This window comes from Poeciliopsis prolifica, unplaced genomic scaffold, assembly GCF_027474105.1.
Source record: "Poeciliopsis prolifica strain line A6 unplaced genomic scaffold, Auburn_PproV2 SCAFFOLD012, whole genome shotgun sequence".
Lineage (NCBI taxonomy): Eukaryota > Metazoa > Chordata > Actinopteri > Cyprinodontiformes > Poeciliidae > Poeciliopsis > Poeciliopsis prolifica.
This window is the reverse complement of record NW_026562387.1, coordinates 2,875,618-2,896,428: the sequence shown is the minus strand read 5'-3', so window position 1 is coordinate 2,896,428 and position 20,811 is coordinate 2,875,618. Positions and strand designations below refer to the sequence as shown.

The window sequence follows — 20,811 nt, the reverse complement described above, 5'->3', positions numbered from 1 at the left end:
GCAAACCGGTAAGTTGTGAAGCTGCCGGGTCATGTCAGGAAAGTTTTTCCAGAACATTCTTTCCTGTAACTTAGTTTAGTTTTTCCATTTTTACTTGACAAAAACAAATTACCTGCGACCTTATAACATTCATTACATTAACTTGCTAAACCCTGATGCCCTTTTCTCTTTCTGAGTTGACGTACGGTGCATTTATTGATACTCATTGGGGGAGCATCAGTAGACCACTGGTCTACTGGTCTTTCCAACTTTCGGAGGACTGGATAATACCCACCCCCTGAGACAGACATGTGTCTTTGGCAGTGTAGTGACCTTTCCCTGCTGGGCGGTGGTTGGAATAGTGTGTTACTGTGTGTGTGGGTGTGTGTGTGACCAGGAAAGAGCACCTCAGGATAAGTAGCTGGATGTTTTTAAGAGGATTTGAGGAGGACGGATCTTCATCCTGTAACCCAGTAAATATAGAATAACAAGGCCTTGTGTTCCTCCTGGAAGCCAGATCAATGCACATGGGAAACAACCCGGTATTTCACCAAAAGCCAAAGATCAGCATCCGCTATCTTCTCTGGTCCAACTTTCAAACAACTGATTACAAATACGTAAAGAAAATACGATGATTGTCTTGACCCGAGCTTGTATTTCAAGGTCTTTTTTCCTTTTCACAAAAAAAGGTTTTCATTAAAGAACCCATTTTCTTTTATGCCTTACAAACAAAACATCAGAGAAGTACAACTTTCCACATCACTTTATACATTATTTTGTAGTATCTTGCTTCATAAGTCACATCTTTATTCTGATTTTTTTTACGCCTTTGAAATTTTTCTGATTTGCAAGAACAATGAAAGTATAACCTTCCAGCTTCATATGGATAATAATGTGACTCCAACAATAGCTACAAAGTTTAACGTATTTTATAAGGATTTTTTTATTTTCTATAGAAAGTAGCATGTAATTGCAAAGAGGAAGAAAATTGATGGTTTGGAAATTATATGAAGAGCATTTTAATTCAGCTTTAGTCTGACATTTTTGCCCATCTCTGGCAACACTTGCTCATCTACCTACTGACTCACCGTTATGCAGCATGATTAGTTCTGTTTTTAGTCTGAGTATGATGGAAATTTAAAATTAAAAGGAGTTTTGGAGGTTTATGTTTAAAGATAGACATAAACCTGGATAGACAAAGATGGTGAAACTTGCCCGTCTTTGGCAAGACTAGTATGTTGGGGTTATAATTCTGCTGGAAGGCGAACCTCCACCCTAATCTCAAGGCTTTCTTTCTAGTTTCCCTACATATCACACCACCCTGGAGGATTTTCATACAGACAAGAAAGCTCAATATTGTTCTCATGGCTTAATAATAAACTGTAAAGTGGATTTCTTATGGGTTTCATTCTCAACAATGTCTTGCTGTAAGCTGTTCTTCCTTAATGGCCAGACTTATGGGGTACATTACAATTCTCTCACCTGATGTGTCACTAACGTCTCATGACTTCGTAAAAGAGCAGCAGTTTCAGACTGATTCCTGGTATTGTACTGGATTTTGGGGTGTCGTAATGAGGATGAAACTTATACATTTTCCGACTTCCATTAGCCAAAATATTTCCAAGTCATGTGTCGTTTACCTCCCACTGCCGTCCTCTATCATAAAAATCCCAAAACAGTATGTAAAAAAATCTCATCACTGTAATAATGTTTAATTATTTCAACTTAAAATAACACATCAACAGTACGTACACCTTTTGTTACAATGTAAAGAAAAAAAACTTAAAGGGGGTGAATATTTTAGCAAGAAATTGTATTTCTTGTTTTGCCTCTTTTGGAAATATGCAGATCTGTAGGTTTATTTTCATATTAAAACTTAATGTTTCATGTTAATTACATGCAGAAGCTTCTGTTTGGCTTTGTCTGTGAGCTTTGAGTATTGATTGCTGAATGTGGAGCTTATTTGCAGGAACAGGATTAACTTTTCTGAACGTAGCGATTGGATTTCAAATATGCACAACGTGTACGACACTTGGGTTTTCGTTTTGCACCCCCATCTCGCTTTGCATATCTTATGTATGCCAGCCCAGCTGTGTGCCTGCCTGCAGTATTTGTCTGAAATACAATAATATCCACTGCTTCTTGGTCGCCTCTGTTTTTCCATTTACTGCTTTCAAAAGAGAGCCAGAAGCACATTCAGATTTAAAACTCCTGTCACTTGCCTATCATAACCAACGTAAACAGCAATTTGCATTTATAAATTAATCTTAATGGAACTGTCAAGTTTAAAGCTCCCATAAAACAAAATTTGCAATTATTTCCGACCTTTCTAACACTCACTTCAACAACCATGAGCTAAAACATTTAGATAAATACTTTTGTTGCATACTCTTTATTCCTTTTTGAATCTGTAACAATAACATAATTTGTGCAGGTGAAGATATATGGAAAAAGAGGTTTATGTCTTACTCAGTATACCTGTAACATTACATGGAAATATTATATCCCAACTATCCCAACTTAACTGTATTTACTGGTGTCTAATTGCAATTTGACTCCATGTTGACAGAGCTCCTTTAAACTGTTTTAACAGACTTTTAGGTAACCAATTCAACTTATTACTTTTTTCTTATATGTGCTAGAACCCTATTTTGATGTACTCTTGTTTAATTTCCTAAAATTTCTGATTTCACTTGCATCTGGAGTTGAACTGCTAGGAAGACTGAAGCTAGCTTTAAGGGAACACATGGCATGTGGTGCGCTATGAGACAAAGTTGTTAGCTTAGCACATTTTAGAGCTAACTGCACCCAATAATATTTGCTCCCATTAAATACCAACTGATTTTGCCATGGAGTGTGCATGTGTAGAATGGCCACCTAAAGTTTTGAGCCAACTTCGCAGCACTGTGTGATATTGACATTGTATGCTTTGCAATGCTAGCGAAATGCTTCGTCATTTCGCTAGCATCCCGCCAGCGAAATGACGAAGGGGTAGCCCCATGCTAAACCTAAATCTGGATGCTACAGTGAATATTTCCATAGGTTCAGTAGGACTGTAGATTTTCTAAAAATATAAAATGGAAATTAATTACATTTAAACTGTTGTCAATAACATCTGCTACGTTTAAGCAAACCTGAAACTTCAGACGTAACATTGTGGCCACAGGCAATTGAAGCGAGCAACACGGATAGTCTCGTCATTAATTGCATCTGTCAGTGGGGAGGTTATGTTTGGCAGCAAGTGAACATTTTGATTTAAGTGACTTTGACTGTTGTCAGATTTTTATTTGCTTGAAAGCCTGGTCAGAGCATCTCACCAATACTGCAGACCCGGTGGTGAGTTCAGTCTCTGCAGTTAGAAGCATCTATGAAAGCGGAAGGCAGTTTCCTCCATTAATGCTTGATTGGTGTATATTTTCAAGGTTAAAACAGTTCAAGTGCCATGGTAAGCTAATTAGCGCTGCGTCGCTTCAGATTTTTTGTCACAAGTCTGACTATCAGGTAGTTGGTCATTTGTTAGACAAGGTAAATTTCTCATTTCTGCAAGTGCCCTAACACATTTGTTTGGAAAATTCAACTCATTTACACCCTAGATGTTTGTACATACATGTACATTCACTTAATGCCTTAGTAAAAGCACTCAGCTATGACTCTGCAATGCTTGGTAAGCTGCTCTGTTGTTTACCCACTAAATTTCACGAAGAGAGAGAGAGAGAGAGAGGCTGCAGCTGGATAAATAACCTCCGTATGCACCCCCCCCTCTAATAGACCTTTGGTAATGGAGCCCTAATGGGAAGGTCACTGTGACTGTAAAGCCAGAGTGAGTCAGAGCTGAGCCAATAAACCACCGGGAGATACGAGGACCCCTGCTTGGTGTGGGCGTTCAGAGATACTGCCCACTCTGCCATATTGAGTTTTACAGTTCCTCTCTGGGATCACGCTACAACAAGAGCTCATTTGACAATTTATTGCTGTGTTATTAGAACTGGCAGCTATGGTTGTGTTTTGACAGTGCTGTCAGAATCAGTAAAACTGAGGGACACCGGTGGAAACTGAGGATTTGTTTGTGCTCGGTGTTGTAAAAACCTCATATAAAACCAAAAGGTAAATTTGGCGTTTCACCTCAATGTCTGAAACGTTGATTCTGCTTTGTTTATCATGGAGTTCACATGAAAGTGAGCCATGCCTGTACGTCTGAGCACATTTTCTTTTTAGATTGGTTTGTTTCACCTTATAAAAAAAAAAAGAGGCAGACCTCTAAAAATGGAATGACCTCATTTCTCGACAGACATCTGACAGGTCAACCCCTCCATCTGCCCGGAGACTGTGCGGTTTGGGTGACTGGAGTCGGTGCTGCCTTTTAGAACGACATCGTGACAGGTTGCAAGGCTCAGTGGGATTTGGGAGAAGCAAGCGTGAAACAAAGCATCACCTTTTGAAACTCGAGTTTGATTGACTGCTGCTCCCATTACCCAGCAGAGTTTCCAACACACCTTAGCGCGCGGGCAAGAAAGAGTCAGAGAGATGCGTAGGAAAGGGGGTCGGGGTGAGAGAAAAGATATGACGCTTATGGATCTCAGCTTTTCAAAGTCTCCAAAGTCCCAGGCAACTCAGCAGTTTTGAAATGTCTGTTGAGGAGGCAGAAATAAAAACCCTAAAGATCTCCTCCTTAAAGGAACAAACAGTGCTGTGCTTTCTTTTCCCCTTTGCTTCCTCGTGTTAGCCTCAAAGGTTAGGTGACAATCGTCTCTTTTTGCATTCTCCTGAATTGGATTATCATGAGCATTTGATGAAATATATTTACGTCTAAGTAAAGTTTATTGGAAACGTTAACAACCTTCATGGCTACAGGTTCAAGGATGTTGTCCTGGGAATCATTAATCTGGAGAGGCACAGTTGCTTACCCCAGATGAGAGGTAGTACTATATAATTCCTTGCAGAAGTAGTCACACCCTTTCAATATTTTGATATGTTGTCATGTTACAACCACAAACTACACTGAGATGGACTGGCGAAGTGACCAGGGTGCACCCCCCGCTTCTCGCCTAATGCCTACCGGACATAGGCTCCCTGGAGACCCTGCATGGGCAATCATTTATAGACAAGTGAATGGATCGACATTACCACAGACATCAAACGTGTTGCCAACTTAAAGTAAACGTTTATCCATTGTAGAACTCGCTGTATTTTAGCCAGAAGTTGGCCTGTCTCAAATCCCCAGACGGTTGGGGCAGATGGCTGCTCTCAGTGAGCCTGGTTCGTCTGGAGGTCATAACGACTGAGTGTTGAGAGTCAATAGTTCAGTGCAGTCTTTCTTTCTTTTTTTTATGTATCACCAAAATAAAATGAATTTGACTTTTATAAGAGCTAGGAGTCTCGTGATTCACCTTGTAATGCCCTAGTGGGACAATACAACCAATTTGCGTTTTTATGATGTAAATAAACTGAAGTGAATTGAGCTAAATCTTTTAGTCTTTGACAGGTTTTCATCCAGCATATATATCCAGCATATATTTAGCTTAATAAATTTTCCTATCAACTTTTACCAAGCTCCCTGCCCATGGTGGAACAAAACATAATGCTGCCACCGCCATGTTTCAACATAGGTATGGTGTGTTACCAGTTTTCTTTCATGGTCTGTCAGTTTAGGTGGACAGTCAAGTGTTGGTCCACACAACTGCTATGTCTTTCTCTTTAAATGTCGTTTTGCTTGTTATATGATACGTTTATCTTGCTTTTTATCATACAAATTTTGGACAAGAGAAATTCTAACTCAGATTCTACTCCAACTGAGACATATATTCCTGTGGTTCTGTTTTGTGCTTTATTTTCTGAAAGGACAATTTTACGACAGCATCAACGTCATAAATTATGACAATAGCATCTCTGCCTCGGGTCAAATAATCACGGAACCAATCTACAGTAATCACTTTTTTATTGTTTACTCTCGTATTTTGTGTCTGTAATTAACTCTGCAATCAACAATCAGTTTGATTTTTATAGTCTCTTTTAATTGAGAGGCAATCAAAGAGAGATTAACAACACTTTTGTCTGCAACATCTGTAGCTTTGATTAAATCCTTGCCTCTCAATAATTCATCGGTATACAAATGAATCTTCTACAAGCCTTGCATCTGCATTAAGGCTTTAATAACAGCTCCTAAGTCTCTAATAACCTTTACTTGCCGTCCCTCAAGGGAGTCACACTGATATTTCTAACATCAAGGAACAATTTGCTCTAATGAAACGTATACATAAATGGTTACTAATAGTGATTTACGTTCTCATTGGTGCTTTGCTTTGTCCAGAGATCGTTTTATTCTATTTCAATTCAAATGGGATAAATATTATACGCCCTTAATTTCAAGAGTTAATAGCAATTAGTAGCAAAAGATAGATATTTAATGCTCAAGTCTTGCAGTCACAACTGGAGCTCAGAACCTAAGAAGTTTTTAGTTTTGGACAAACTAGATGTCACACATATGGTGTGTGGTCTGATCATTTCAGCCACTAGAAATCTGACACTTGTCTTACTTTTGGAGAAAAAGGACTCAAATATTTGAGTCCTGACCTGGACTTAGATTTATGTATTTTTCATATAGAGGACATTGCAAATTCATCAGCATGAATACATCACGTACATTTTTGCAGTTTTAAAGGTAATGCCACAAAAAAGTTGATGTTTTCATTAAAAATGGATGTTAAGCAAATGGGCTTTGTCACATCGGGAAGATGTGACTCTCTGACTGTCAGAGTTTGATTTTGCGTATTGTGAAAAAAGAGTTGATGATCTCTCTTTCACCGTGCAAGAAAACGATGGAACCAAGTACATGCAGTTGTACACGTACAGCTACATGCATACCCTGATATTTCCCCCCTTTTATCCACATTTGCTGTAGGCCCAAGACATCAAACACATATCAAACTCATCACAGCAACTCCACACTGAAAGCAATGCAGATCTAAAAGGCGAAGCAAGTGAATTATTTTTCTGGTGTGTGTGCTTGTGTTTGAACCCCTCCCCACGTCGGAAAGGACCCTTGGGATAGATGTGATGAGATGAAGTGCGCAGAAGGCAATTTATTCTCCGTTTGTATCATTACGTTCATTTAGGAAGCCAAACAGCCTGAAAGCAAAATAAAGAAGAAAAAGAAAACATGGGATAGAGAACATGAGAGGGATATCGAAACATTTTGGCTTCAACTCCACACAAAGTGGATCTGATTAAGAATCTGTGTACTATATTTTAACAACGCCCTTCAAGGCCTCAAGGACATGCAGGCAGCACCTAATGAACTAGAACAAGATCAAAGGAAAAAGAGGGAGTGTTATTTAATGCCGCTGTACCCCAACAAGCCAAATATGAGGTGGAGGCGAAGGAGTGCGAACCTGACCGGAGGGCTGTTGATCAGCACTGGTGGGCCTTCCATTCCCAGCAAGCAGTAGCAGCAAAGCAGCCAGTTAATCCCATATCAACTCTCCTGAAGGCGGCTGATGCCCGACACCGTAACCACGCCACGCCACACCGCAACGTACAGCAACAGACGAGCGCTCGGTGGAACTTGCAAGGCTTTCCTCTCCAGATTTAAAGCCGATGTGATGATTTGTTTTGAAAATGTCACAGCAACTAATTGGGGTGCACACACAGAGAACATACTGTTGGCAAATGTGGGATATACTTCAGTGGAATTCAATCACGGAGAAATCCATTTTGATTAAATAACACGCACGCTGCTGCATGCCTGTCGTGTTGGTATGAAGCCGTTGCGTAAGAAAGTCTGCTTTTCACATGACAGATAACCTAATTTCACAAACTAACAGCAGCTCTTCTGCACAAATATAGAATCACTGCTTTCAGCGCTGTTACTCAGTGCTGTCAAACAGGCTGTTATAGCTGTAGATCTAGTATGGCTGAGACACAGAGCTGGTAGGTCAGTGACTTCTGACTTTAAGGTTTGGGTTTGATCTGTGAGTCATTTCACCAAGCAGAAAAGCATAGCAGCGCATCATCATATCATCATTCTCTCTGGGTTTTATTGATCTTTTGGGTCAGGCATAAATGCACAGATTCTGGTGACATCAGCCTGTGAGGAAATGGATCTGATGTTTATAGTCGGTCAAAAGAGGCCATGGTGCCTCTGATTAGTGGAAAGCAAAACGTAGTGCTGCTGTTGAGCTTGCTGCAATTGTAATGCATTTTTATTCCGCAACTAATCAGACCAACGCGACTTTTGCAGCATTTATACTCGGTGCAACTCGCCCTGCTGTTGAAATAGTCTGCAGGGGGCAGTGTAGATTCCCTAGGGCAAGCATGCAATGCATAATGTTTAGGGGGGGAAAAAAAAACTGTAGCAACACAGCTACACTCAAGAGCTAAGCCACAATTGGCTCCAGCGATGCTGGAAGAAGCAGCTGAACAGCTTTTGACTCCAGCTGAAAACTCTACAAGACCACAGTCTGATACTCAAGGTTATCATACCGCGACAATCTCCTTCAATGCCATTGCCAAAGTGAAAAGTAGCAACTCACTATTGAAGAAGTTCATTCTCTTTGAAAGTAATTCAATTCCAATCATGAGCAGTGTGTAGGTGTAGTAGTACCATAGTAGCAAAGATGCCAGTATAAGTGCATTGAAAGGAGTCTTTCCTCTTCATCAGATGACTGAATATGCCCTAACACTATTTTCTAAGTGGTCACTCAGGTTCAGTTATTTCAAGCAGTCCGTTCATGCTGAGTCAAAGCCAGCAGTGTGTACAGGGCATGTAATTAAATTTACCTTAAGCCATCACACCCCACACACTCAATGCAGGACCGCATTAGTTCTCTCTATTTTAAGAGCGGTATCCATATTTCTTTGTCAGACTGAGCCGTTGTCGTTCCAATCCTCCTTCCTCGAACAAGCTTCCGGAGACAAATTGGATCTCGGCAAAAGCCTTTGTAATTACGGGGAACTGAATAGGTGACTACATAGCAAATCCTCAAAACCAGCGACAGGCATATTTCATCTGTCTTAAACCGTATTCAGAGTTTGACTCTTAAAGAGCCTTTCAAGGAAAAAAAGAAAACAGGACAAATCACCAGCATTGTCAATTCTTGTCTTTTTTTCAAAAGGTTTCCCTATTTTTGCATTTCCTGGTCAATGACACCAAATATAAATCAGAAATTCTTGCTAATATTGTGTTGCCGAGTTACTCTTTAGACTGTTAGTGATTATTTTCTCAGCTGTTTTCTCTGTCTGAGTGAAGCTACATCATAATGGGCTTATTCTAAAGCCTTCCTTGTATATGTCTGAAACCAGTACAGCTTCTGCTAATGTCCAGACTCAACTTTAGGGACCCCTGCTGAAAAATGATCCAAGTGCTTTGTTAGGTCACCTGAACCAGACTTTGGTACCTAATAAAATCCAGTGGAAGCCACCAGACATTTCTAATGGCATCAGCATGCTTGTAAAAATGCTCTTAGTCCCTTGTGACAGGGTAATGGCAGCACGTGGCCTTGTTGGTCCACTGTAATGGGCTCATGATGTCATCATGGATCACAGCAAGGCCAAAGTTCTCAAAACCTGGCTTGTTTTCAAAGAAAAGCAAGATAGTTTAAGGGAATGAGACATTAGTATCTCTCGGTTTCCACAGTATCCTCTCTGATCGGTGGATTCTTTTTTCTGTTTTTTTGTGCCAGGGGAAATAACTGGAGAAGTTTATAACGAAAAGCACTTTAACAAGGTCAGGCTTATTGAATTGGTTTACTGATTTGAAGTAATACGCCACGTTAGTCTGTAAGTCACAGGCCCAGCTATTTTTTCTCTGTCCCCTTTAGGCCTGGACATACTGCAATCAACGGATTTATGCGCCTGATATTTCAAATGGTATCATTTTTACAGATTTTCCTATTGGGTTGGTTTGTGGCTCATGGTTTGTACGTCAGTATTCTTTGTTTCATTCGGGCCACGAATCACCTCAAACGCTTGTTGTTAGATAAATTTGCTTTTAACCAGCTTTTATTTTGAAAAGATAACCACTCGAGCCACATTCTGTCCCATTGAACCTCCGAAAGCAACATTAGCTGCATTTCCATTACAAGTGTTCGCAAAACTTTGTTCATATTCCCCAAATTTATGGTCAACAGAAATTCAGACACTCTTGGTTGAAATGGAACACCACACATAACATCTCCTGTCTTTCTTGGTGGCTCGGATCAACCACCCGTGCTACTTTGGTCCTCAGGTAATTTGAAAATATCCTGTTAAACTTGCTCGGTGTGTATCTAAGATTTATTACCATACCGTACTGGTTTCATAGATGATTGATCATACGTTCTATAAGAGTGTTTGATAGTGCTCGGACTGATAGCAGAGCTATTACACAGTGTCTGCTGCAGATAAAAATAATTGAATGAATACAGTGTGGTTAAATCTCCAGAATCACTGTGATCTTCTAAAGGAAAATGTCACAAAATCTGGGCATTTCGATTTCTTGTGCTCACAGGAAGGTGAGTTTCAGACCACGAATAATAGTTTAAAAACAAAGAAATTGTTGTTTAACCACTTTCCCCTAGATTACTGACCAAAACGTGTCTTCCTTAATAGCTGCTTATGTTTGTCACTGTGAGGTTTTCAAAAGCTTTCTACCTGCCAAGAAGCATTCTTTAGTCATTGAAAATGCATAGAACAAAGACAATGTTCCGTTCCATCTAAAAGGTTAAAAATACGTTGAAAAATTGAGGAAAAAAAATATGTTTGTAAAAATTTGACTTACAGGATGTTAAAATGTGCTGGAAAGGGTGTTGGGATTTTTAGGATCTGCTGCCTTTGTGACCAGCTTGATAGCTTTCTGCTTACCTACCGCTCTGATGCCCGGCATGCTATAAACCCTCTGTAGTGATCGGCCTGCAAATCCTCTGGTATCTGATCTCGGTGTGTCTTACACCTCGCTCAACATATCTTTGCTGTTGTCCCTTTTATTGTTTTATTGTTGCTAACTGAATATGTCTGCTACATGTTCGACAATTGTGAGATCACAAATATAATCAGTTTAGTTTTTCTTGCATTTAGCAAAAGATTGGCGTAAATCGGAAAAATGGGGCAATATATGGCCTCCGATCTTTATTGAAAACAACAGAATATATATATATTTTTTTTTTCAAAACTACAAGTACTTTTTTCATTCCGTCAGTCAAAAGAAATCGGCAGGTTAGTCTTGAGACAAGTTCACTTATGTAGTTTAAGTGCTGCCTGATTTATTAAAGAGTTTCTGGGCTTTACGAGAAGAAAAACGCAAAAAACATTTCCATAAATCCCGTCTCTTCTTGAGTGCCTCATGACATTTACTAAACGGGAGAAAACATTTCATTTCATTTTATTTTATTTTTTTAGATCATTGCAATTATCAATACTTCTGAGCATTATCTATAATTTTCCAGCCCTCAAAAAGTTACTTGAGCTTTGAGGAAGAGCTTAAACACTGTAAAATGACAGCAGCAGTTCCAACATCATCCGATCAAGAGATGGCTTTTTAAGTGATTTAAAAGTGAAGCTCCTTTTTAAAATAACATCTCTTGTCTGGAACAAGGCAAAGACTTTGTAAATGTGGTCATGAGATGGTGTGTCAGGGAAAGTGGCGAAGGACTAAAAGGGAACGCGAAACATTAGCTGCAACATGGAGACGCGAAATGGTTTTTCATGTTGTTTCCTTCCCCTTCATTTCATCCGCTCTCCATTATGGGATCGGCTCTGCTTCATTAATGTTCCCTTCTCTCATCCTCACATCTTATTCTTAATCTCTTTCTCCCCTCGCTCCTGTTGCGCTCTCTTACTCCCCACCCCTATTTTTTTTCTTCCCCCACTCCGCACCACCTCTTTTACCTCTCATTATCACTCTTTCTTCCCCCTCATTTTCCACTGATGCCCGGGATGGAGAACAAGCCCCAGCTATCCAGAGAGAGAGAGAATGGAGCGAGATCGCCGAAGCTCTGATTCATCAGAACAAAGAGAGGCATGGGGGAGCGAGGGAGAGGGAGACGCTGGAGTGTACTCTTGAATGGCTTTGGACTGTAAACCCCCACAGCTTCCTCCTCCTTTGGCTGTATTTTTCCTAATAGCCTCTTGGGCTATTTCTGGGTCTCTTTTTTTTTAAATGGGAGGTGGGAGAGAGTGAATACAGTGAAGAGAGGGTGGAGAGGAGCATTAGTGCGAGTGTGGGGGGGCATTTGGCCCTGCTGAGGCAGTGAATAAGCTCTCTGACTCACAGCGGGATCAGTGGTGGTGGCAGCAGGGCTTGGTGTATGTGTGCAGGGACATGGTGTTGCTACTGGAGACACAGGAAGAGATGCACACACACACGCACACATACGTAGAAATGCACATGCTGAATGTTGAACCTCTAAAGCTGATTAGTCAAACTTGTGATTTCCAATTTCAAACCCGCAACACAAATCCCATACTTAATATTCATGCAGAACGCAGTTAGGGCTCCTCTCCACCCCTCGCAGCTGAAAGGCTCGGGGTTAGGTGGTGTGTGAGTTGGGTGTTGGGGTGTTGCCTTTTAATCAGCTTAGTTAAAAGAAGAAATATGATGGAGGGAAAAAGAAAGGAGTAGGATGAAAGGAAAAAAGGGAAAGGAGATCTTGTGGGTTGCCCTGCAGTGGTAACACACACACGCACACACTGAAAGGTGTGTTCAAACATAGATTGAAGACACTTTCTTTGTGTTCATTATAGCAAGATGAAGCTCCTTTGATTGCCCCACCTGTGTTTTATTGTCTTGTTTTATTAGGTCTGATCACCAGAGGTCAGTAATACAACCTGACAGTGTCTTCCTTTCCTGTCATTTATTGTGTTTGGATGTCTCAGACAATACTCTTTGTACATCATCACTACGGCACAGCTGAGAGATGTCATTACGGCGACATCGGGCTAAGTGGAGTCAGTGTTGAGTCCGCCATCTGTAACTTTTAACCTTGCGATGGAGATCTCATCGCCATCTCTGCTCTGCACGGTCAAACAAGAAGGGTTCAAACGACTGAGGATGAAAGAAACAATGCTACAGAGACGAAGAGATGAGGATTATTTCACCCTGATTCCAATCCAAAGCATTCGCTCAACTGGGGCGACTGTTTCTCTGAGGGTAGAGTAGATCGGAAGGTCATAGGTTCGATTTCAGCTTCCTCCTGTCACACGTCAATGTGGCAAGGCACTTAGCTCTCCGTGTCGGTGTATAATTGTGTGTACATTTGTGAGTATGAATGAGTAAATGTGACTGTTTGAGTGTAAAGCATTTGAGTGGCCAAAATAATTGGAAAAGCACTATATAATTTATTGACCATCAATTGTCGCCCTCAAAATAGTAAGAAAGGGTCAATGAGGACACTGGCGTCACCATGACAGTTGAAAGGTTAAAGAATACGCATCAGATACAGAGTCTTAGTCCAATACTTGCGTGGACATGACTTTGTAGTCATTCATAGTTTCTGTAGGTCAGTCCCAATATTGACCCTTTGCAACTCATGTCACCTTCTTACATTTCAAGGTATATAAGTGAAGTTAGTCGCCAAAACGGCGACTTCTGAGGACGGTTGATGCTTCTGGGAGAAGCTGCTTGTTCTCTGTTTTTAATTTTGTTGTGTTTTTTGCTTCTTTTTTCTTTATCTATACCTCAGAATACTAATACTACTACTAATAATAAACATACTGGCTTATTTCCAGGAGATAGATGTTAATTAGATGGCTGTGTGCCTGTGGCGTGCTGACAGAGTGAAAACACACCCTGTCAGCCCTGCATCCTCCAGGTAGCCGATTCTTCCTTCAAACATTTCACACTGTAACATCTGAGACGGATAAAAAGCATATTTAAATACAAATGAACTGCTGTTTAGTGTTTTTTTTTCTTTTGAAGTTCAGACTGTCTACCAACTTGACTAAGAAGATTATATTTCATTTAACACTGATTTGCTCCTGAAAGATCCCCGCTGTTATTTATTTCATTTTAATCTCATCAATTTTGGTTTGATCACCTTTTTTCCATAGAAATGGCAAACTGGGCGAAACATCGTCGCAAATGAATTCATGTTTTACTCAACCCGAAACGATTTGGACACATTTGTTCTTGCAGTATCGCATGACAACACTTGGATGCGTTTTTTTTTTTAAATACACGTTTAAAGAAACCTGAGTCTTCTATGTGTAACCAAACAACAAAACAAGTGGTTTTGTTTGCATCAGTGTCCATGTTTTTCTGAAAACAACAAAAAAAAAAACACACCCAAACAAGATACATCCATTCTGCTTGTCAGCAGACATCCAGAAAAATATCAGATTAGGACTCATTTTTAACAAATGGCAGTTAAAAAAAAAAATAAAAAAAAAGAACAGATAGTTCTTCAAAACATAATCGAAAATGGTCAGGTAACAAAAGAAAGCAAGACGACAGCTGCAGGGAGGAGCAAGAGCAGCAGAGAGACAAAGATTAACCTGAGCCAATAGAATACAATGACACAAAGTGGACCTGCACCTCCCAGAGAGCGAGAGCAGTTGGACTGAAGAGCGCCTCCCGCCACCGTCTCTCCAGCCTCACTCCTTCAGGTCGAGGCCCCAGCTGCACCCTCCATCCCATCATTCACAGAGCGCAGCAGAGCGATGCGAGGCGTTCCCAGTCGTCACCGCGCTCCATAACTCACCCTCTCTCTCTCTCTTTCTCCCTCTCTCGCCCGTCTCCGGAGACAGAGATGCGGTTCAAACACTGTCTCGATCCACCTCTAATCGCTCCCATCGGTCTGTCTTTTAAAACAACCATTAGTGACATGGGACACAGCAGCCTGCGACCCTCACTGTAAGTCTTCACATATCCAGCAGGCTCAGCCACCTGTGGGGAGAGGGATGGTGGGACAGTAGGGGGGCTGTTCCTCTGTGAAACTTTAGGAAAAATATGGCGGCGTCGTAGTCCGCAGAGAGGATAATTCACCTGCTCGGCTCCCCGCCGTGACGTGATTATCATCCATACAAAGCAGAGCTGCGTCATTTACCGCTTACATCTTGTTTCGCCAAAACGACGACTTCTGAGGACGGTTGATGCTTCTGGATGAACGGTTTGATCTCCGATTTTAGTTCATGTTGGGGGTTTTTTGCTTCTTTTTTCTTTATCTATACCTCAGAATACTAATACTAATAATAATAATAATAAACATGCTGGTTTATTTCCAGGAGATAGATGTTAATTAGGTGGCTGTGTGCCTGCGGCGTGCTGACAGGGTGAAAACACAGCAGAGGAGCTTTCATGCGTCAGCCCTGCTTCCTCCAGGTAGCCGATTCTTCCTTCAAACATTTCACACTGTAACATCTGAGACCGATAAAAAGCATATTAAAATACAAATGAACTGCTGTTTAGTGTGTTTTTTTCTTTTGAAGTTCGGACTGTCTGCCAACTTGACTAAGAAGATTATATTTCATTTTCTGCTGATTTGCTCCGGAAAGATCCCCGCTGTTATTTGTTTCATTTTGATCTCATCAATTTTGGTTTGATCACCATTTTTTTTTTTCATAAAAATGGAAAACTGGGGAAACGTTATCACGCATCGTCGCACATTAATTAATGTTTAAGTCAACCCAAAACAATTTGGACACATTTGTTTTTGCAGTATCGCATGACAACACTTGGACACTTTTTTGAAAAATACATATTTAAAGAAACCTGAGCCTTCTATGCGTATATAAACTGGACACGCCAGGGAGTTCTTCTTTCAGGTTTGGGAGTTTGTTTTATTAGAGGCGATGACTGCATCTTTCAGGCTTGTGAAATAAATCAACCGGCCGTCACGGTTTCCATATTCACTAGAGTTATATATGTCATCCGGTTTAAAGGAGGCATAAATAATATCCTTCCCCTATCTCCACTCACCTGAAGACTGAGCCCAACACTCTATTGAGATACTGTGAAGCGAGTGGGATTTATGACAAATTCCTGGCAAGAAACTCAATTTGGAGGGAAGAGAAGACTTAAACCTCCGGTGTTAGTTTAGGCATCCTGATGTGCCTTGGTTTTGACCGGTTGTATCATTTATTTATGGGATGCATGTAAATTGGAGAGAGATTTGCAAATATTGTGACAGACATCTTTCTTGCCATTGCAGTTTTTGCTGCTCCACACCAGCTTGAGCTTAACATTGACTTTAACATTCTAGTTTTCATGTTCTTTTCTTGAAGAACTGTCATTTGAAAAATCACTTGAGCACATTAAAAAAATAGCTAACACTAGGGGTTGGCATGTATCGCACCATTTCTAATTTGTTGTGATAAAGCTTTGATTTATCATCACAATAAATTTCTGTTACGGATGTTTAGAATCCCGTGAAACCGTCCTTATTGTCAGGATTTATAGCTTCACTGTTTTCTCCACTGATTGTTCAATGAAACCATCAATAAAAAAAATTTTAAAATACTGTTATTATGTGCAGGTTAGTGATAAAAATGACACTTCTTCATGTTCCTGCTCTCTTAGAGAAGTGACTTTCAAATGTTTTCCAAGCACAGTATTTCTGTTTGTGGGGCTAGAATTACTGCGACACACAGTCACGTCGTCATGTAGTTACCTAAAAAATATGTAATAAATAATTCTTATTGTGGCTTTTACTATTATGTGGTACTCCAGAAGTAACTTTTGAGTGTGAAGAAAATTTACTGTCCACATGAAACCAGAATCTGACAGTCGAAAGCAGCAATGAGATCTAGCAAAACTAGAGCCTACACAAATCCATTATCAGGAACCAAGAGAATATCATTTGTAACTTTTAAAAGTTCTGTTTAAGTGCTAAGAGGAACTCTGAAACCTGACTGAGGCTCTTTAAACATGTCAAATTACTGTTTTAGATGGTCACACACTTTATGAGCCCATATTTTATTAAGGATTTTAGATAAGACAGGGAGTTTAGATATAGGTCTTTTATTTAGTGACGCCAAAGAGAGACCCCATGGTATTGATTATTTTATCAATATCAAAGACTCCACACACATTGCTGTTTAGGTCAAATCTAAAGGTGATCAGTTGCACTGGATTGTACTTCAGGGTATCAGACTAAAGGGGCTGAGCACAAATGCAACGTGGTTGCAATGTGACAAATTTCAAAAGGCACAAATAGGTTTGCTTTTTGCTTTTTTGCGCTGAGTGTAAAGGACAGTTGTGAATCAGCCAGCAGCAGTGCGTGGCTCGCTGGTGATACATAGAAATCCTGACACGCATAAGCAGCAACACTGGTATGCACACATGACCACACACGCACGCATGAGTGCCCACACCAATATTAAGTCCAACCCCCATCTGGTAAACACTTTCACTCCGCAGACCATTTTGACGTTTGAACTCGCAGTTCTAATTTAGTTTAGCATTAAATTACCCACAATTACCTTTTCAGCTCTGCTGTAGTGCTCCTCCCCCACTGACCCCCCCATTTCCTCTCTTCATCATCGACAGCCTCTTGTCGCCTCATCCTCTCTGCCCTCTCACTCCATCTCACTTTCCTTTTTCTTCCTTTGTCTGACTCACTTTCCACTTTAAAGAACACACTCTCGCGCACACACACACACACACACATCCAGGGGAGCTTAGGCGCCCTTAGGAATAGCTGTCAATCACCCATCAGGCACCCAGGTCAATTTGCTAGGCTGCCAAATGTGTTGTATCAGTGTGCTCCCCGGTGTCAAGAGCCCTCATTATAGGCCAAAGGCTAAACCAAGGAAGTGAATGAGGCTTTCCTCTTCATTATTTTCGGTCCCCCATGACCCCCTAACATTCTTGTACCCCCTCCCTCAATACCTGGTCATAACAACACTACAACCTTTAACAACCAGACTAGTTTAACCCTGTTTACCTGCAGGCCATTGCCCCAGTGCTCCCTCGTGTGAATCTACTCTTACTTCCAGCTCCTTCTCTTTTTTTTATTATCCATTTCTTTCTTTGCTACATTTCTTCTGTTTCCTGTTCAAGTGCCCTAAGGAGTTTTGGGGGAATAGAAGAGCGTTTGACAAGCGGCCGTAGAGGAGTCTTCTTTTTTTTTATATATTCCTCCTTCCCTTCTGCTTGATGCTGACAGTGTTTAATTGTGTGAGAGAGAAACCCTGTTGCTTTTCAGCTGTTGGAAAAAAAAAAAGGATCACCTAGACAACATTAGATTAGACAAAACAGCTGGTGGATTGGAATCAAACTAAAAGCAGGGTACTTCAGTGCAGTCACGCTAAGGATAATATATTTCCAGTATCAATGTTTAAAAATGAAACTCGAGCCAAGAAAACAAACATGCAGAGTCATTTTCTCTATGTACATGTCAACTAAGTCATTTTCAAATCTAACTTACAAGGTAAATGTTTTCTTACTCTCCCACCTCTGTAATGCTGACCATGTTAGGCAAATTAAAAGTACAAATTACAAGTAAAAGGTGCCAAAGAAGCCTTACAATTTCAAATCAGTGCTCTTTGCAGATTTGCGTAACACTGACTGTTTTCTATCAAACAAGGTTCAATTTGGCATTGAACCTTCTATTCTTTATGGTTGCAATAAAGAGTTTGATTTAAAGATAAACAGTCAATCAGAACTTTTTCCTCTTACATATTGACTTGGACACAGCTTGGGTCAGTTTTGAAATGGTCTTGTTGGAAAAGAAATGTATCCATTAACTTTGACTTAATCCAGGTTCGGGTCGACTACCCTGATGAAAACCAACCTCTTGTTCTATACTTCAACGAGATCTGGGCTCTCGGCTATTGAGAAACGATTTCTTCCTGGAAGGGTGAACTGCGTTGAAGCTTTTAAATGTTACCCAATCGCTAACATTTGCCTGAGATGCGTACCAGTACAGTAATTGCTTGGTATGTTAACACCCATCTTCCATTGTGCAGAGAGAAGAGTGGAGCGTTTGCAGGTGACTGCTAATGCTAATTCCATATTTGGAAGCGTGTCCAGTGCAGACTGAACAGCTTCATTCACTTCCTACACTGCTATTGCTAAAACTACAGGAAGACTACAATTCTAAAACAGTGCATAAAATTAACGTTATCGCTCACAACTTTTTCTGTCAGCTGATTAGAGAGGCAAATTCGGCACTTTGCATGAAATATGGAGGAGCCTTAAGAGAGATCACGGCCACCACTTGGATTCACCGCCTCATTAGTTTGGACAGAACCCAGAACTCATAGCCATCGATGAGGTTAGGAAAGCAGATCGGCTGGTAGAGTCAGAGTTCTGTCTTTTGGGATCAGCTCTCGCTTCACCACACGAAATCAGTACAGTGGTCTCATCAATGCGGAACCCACCTGTCGATCCACTTTCCCCGACTTGGCAAACAAGATCCCGAGATCTAGAAAAGTTCAAGGACTTTTTTTTTTTTTTATTGTTAGTTATAGTCGGAATTGGACTTGGCTAAATTCAGGACCACTAAGTCATAGATAAATTCTTCAATGCTGCTCTGCTTCTTGTGCATGAGGCGCCACTGGGCAAAAATTCATATAAATGAAACATCATCTGCTCCAAGTTTTGCTGTACACAGTCTGGGAAAGGAGATGAAATATTCAATGTTCTAACCTGGGTTTGTTGCCCCCACCCCATCACTATCGGTGTGATCAGTATATCCACCCCGCAGCATGTGGAGCACCTTGTTGTTGGCAAGATAGCATGACGGCGGAATCACATTGGCAGCAGAAATATCGTTCTCCTCATTATGAGTTCACAAATCAATTAACTGCTGTTGCAGCGTCTGCCTGAGGAATCACCTGTAATTACGCCGTAAGGTGCGACAGAGCCCCTCCTCTGTTATCTGTCTTCATACCCGCCCGCGTATTGGTCAGGCAGGCCGATGTGAGCTCAGATGGCTCTCCTGCACATTAGCCTAATGCAGTTAAACTAATTATCGATCCCAGTCTCGACTCTGTGCAATTCGCAGCTCAGATAGAGCTCTGAGAGACATGAAAGGCCCTGATTTGTGGTGAGATTAGGAGAAAGGAGTAAAAGCTTTTGCTGAAGGACAACAGTAACTTCAAAGCTCTGTTTATTTTTCTTCTTTTTTCTTTCTTTTTTTTTTTTTTTTTCAAACTCCGGCGGGCTGTTCGGATGGCAGAGTTTTATATAATGCGGGACATACATGTATAGAGAAGAGTAAACAAGGTTATCTGGAGACCTTGATGGCTTTACCTCACCCACACAAAGGCCCTACCTTTTGTTTGCTCATCTTATCAGGAGGCAAATGAATCACAAACAGCATCTGTGCGCGTATTAAATATCGACCTTGGTCTGGACTCAGTAACAACCTGTGGCTAGCGTTGCTCTTGGTAAATGCCATTTTAATTCTGAACGCAGCTAAAGTTACACTTGCACAAGTTTACAGCACTGTGAGTCTTGCAGTATGCAACAAAATACCAGGCACTCTAAACAATGACTTAAGCATCTAGTCATGCCGTTTAATTTGTGTTGTTGCATATTTTATATGAAATAATAAACCTTGCCTACCTAGGTGTTGTTAATTATGTTAGCTTAGATAAAACATTAGCTGATTAGTTCATGGTTTGCTTTCTTAAAGTTCTACTTCACTTTATTACTGTCTAATGAGCGAACGTTTTCCTAAAACAAATTGAAACAAATTCATCAGCAACGTAGGATGTCTTGCTTATTTTCACATATTGTTCATATTAACTTGGAAAAATACAGTTTTCATTCATTTAATGTTCTGCTTCCATTGTCACAAAAGCTAAAGTTAAAATCACATAAACAAGTGGAAAATAAAGTAACATTTCATTTTAAATAACTAAACAGAAGCTCAAGCAGCTTAAAAAAATCATGTCCATTTTTAAATTCTTAAAGCT

General features: G+C 40.5%; 1 protein-coding gene across 4 annotated transcripts in view; it reads left to right on the top strand.

The window, feature by feature from the left end:
• The window catches only part of LOC129364582 (partitioning defective 3 homolog), a 343,226-nt gene that overhangs the window by 252,174 nt on the left and 70,241 nt on the right, over positions 1–20,811 (top strand). The gene's annotated exons all lie outside the window — the stretch shown is intronic.